This window comes from Penaeus monodon, chromosome 7 (genome assembly GCF_015228065.2).
Source record: "Penaeus monodon isolate SGIC_2016 chromosome 7, NSTDA_Pmon_1, whole genome shotgun sequence".
Classification (NCBI taxonomy): domain Eukaryota; kingdom Metazoa; phylum Arthropoda; class Malacostraca; order Decapoda; family Penaeidae; genus Penaeus; species Penaeus monodon.
The window spans coordinates 1,049,869-1,052,368 of NC_051392.1; the positions used below are offsets into that span (position 1 = coordinate 1,049,869).

Genomic DNA, 2,500 nt, shown 5'->3' on the forward strand with positions numbered 1-2,500 from the left:
TGTAACTGCGATCGAAGTCACGCTGTGGGTTAAAGGCCATCTTGGACAGCACTTGTTCTATGTGGTTTATAAGGAGTCTTGACCAATCACAAGCTATAAACATTCATCAGCTGAGTTGTTTAGAACTGAATGCTGTATAGAGCCTGTGGCATGCTAAGACCTTTTAGGGATAATTCTTCACAGTATGGATGCATTCGCAACAGACTATTGCTCAGAATGTATTCTTGTCTGGTAATGACTATCTTCAGGAGGGAGACTTCCATATTATCTGCTTCCCTGTAGTTTAACAGGCAGTATTTTTTTTTTTTTTTTTTGTTTTGTTTTTCTTTTTTTTTTTTTTTTTTTTTTCCCCTAATCCCTTGCTTGTTGTTGTGGGGGGCCTTAGGAGATGGAGACTGGGGCCCAATGTAAGGGGATCACCTCTTCCTCTCTCCCAACATCTTCCACTCAATCTTCTACTGCACAGTCTTCTTCATTGTCTACCCCCACCCCCCTTATTACTACTATTTATCCTTATTGTCCTCCCCCAATACTACCTCTCTCCATACCACCCCATCTTCCTCCTGCCCTTGTCCTTCTACTGCTTCCACCTCTGCAAACCTTTTGAGTACCCTTTTTTGGCCCAGCCAAGTGGGATCATTCTTTGTGATTCCCCTATAGCCCTGTACTCTGACAATACCCTCCTCTTCCAACAATGTCTCCAAAAACAAGAAAATTTCCTTTTGCATTTGTTCTGATAGTCCACGCCTTCTCACAGTTACATCTGAGTCCCAAGCTCATGCACTATCTACCCCGACAGACCTCACTGACAAACCTATTTCTGCTCAACCTAACTTTTCCTTTACTACTTATACCGGAACTGTTTCCACCTCTCTGACTGATTGTCATGTCTATGACAAAGACTGGTCAGACTGTGAAAAGATTTGCTCACATGCCACATTGACTATAATGCAGTGGCAGTCCAGTGCTACCCAATTCCTCCCATAGGAATAGGGTAGCAATGTAAGTACTACACCATTATTGCCAAGATTAGCTTCTGTAGATATGACCTCCCCCATGAAGTTTTTATTGGTGGAGTGTCTTGCCCTGTCTGACCATATGGACTTCTTCCCTGTCAAACATTGTCACTCCTCAGCCCGGTGCCCTCTGTGTCTCCAACCTGATCATGACCTTTCAAATTGCTCTGGTCAGACATGCAAATGTGCCAGTTGTGGTGGCTCCCATAATGTGTTTTATAGGAGCTTCCCTGCCTACAAGCTTGAATCTGAGATAACTGTTCTAAGATTCAAACTAGGCCTCACTCTAGGTAAGGCCAGACAAGAAGCAAGTCGATCAGGTTTTTCTCTTTCTACCTATTTGAAAACTGTACTTCACTTTGCTCCTCTCCCATCTTCTCAAGAGGTCTCGGCATCTTCCTTAGTATCTCTTCCCTCTACCCTGAACCACCATATCTCCACTACCTCTCTTCCCCAATCAAATTTTACAAATCCCCACTGTATTTCATTTGCTCCCCCTCTATACTGTTTCCACTACCATTCTACCCAACAGCATTTTACAATGTTTGACACCTAACACATTTATCCTGATCATTAACTCATTTCCTTGCTCAAGGAATTGGGGAGGCACTTATGATAAGACATCCCTGTCACCAGCCACTTGGCAAACACTTTTCCCAAGCCCTCAGACAATTTTTTTTCGAGATGTTCCTGTTACCAATGCCAATGGGTTAGTAGCATCATAAAGTTTATTATAAATAGTCCTTTATTACTGTATATAGTAGAGGTTTTCAACCAATGGACACATCATGATGATGATCATAATCATCATCCACTACATCAAAGTATATTTCATCTACCTAGTCATGTTTCAGCCAGAAACTGTCCTAATGTTTAAGAATAGAAAGCTGTAATTTTAGGGGCAAGAATTCTACATCTGCTAAATATTACATAACAGGCTTGATGGGAGTTGCATTTGTGCATCATGACACACAAGTTGCAGAAAAAGAAATAATCTTGCTAATATACCTTTATAATACATGGTAAAACTATGACTTATTATGCTTCAATGCAGTCTATTACTAATGTTTTTTTTCTTCTTTTCTGTTTCAGCTCCATATCTTATAGAGAAATTTTCTTAATGAAGAGGTGCAGCAAGGAGAAACGGCTTACAGATGTTTTATAAGAGAAATAAATACTGGGGCAGTACTGATTGTTTTTAAGCAAACGTACTTTTGTAATAAATGAATAAATAAATATGTTGATTTTTCTATCATTTTTATCCTGAAATTTAATTTAATATCATCTAATTAATGTATTTTTACAGGTTTGTCTTTTAAACACATGTAAAGTCAAATATATCAAATAATCAGTCGTATATCAACTGTAGATATTTATCCCACAAAACCATTTCGAAAATCCACGCTGGGAATTATATGAAATTACTAATTAATTAAACATTATATTCATTCATAATGAATCATTGAAAATACTTACAATGAATA

At 38.6% G+C, this 2,500-nt stretch overlaps 1 long non-coding RNA gene across 1 annotated transcript in view; it reads left to right on the top strand.

The window, feature by feature from the left end:
• LOC119574942 overlaps window positions 1-2,261 on the top strand; it is a 3,738-nt gene extending 1,477 nt beyond the window's left edge. The window contains exon 2 of the long non-coding RNA XR_005228923.1: window positions 2,109-2,261. This is a non-coding gene — a long non-coding RNA (uncharacterized LOC119574942). The remainder of the gene's footprint in view (window positions 1-2,108) is intronic.
• Window positions 2,262-2,500: the final 239 nt, after the last annotated feature.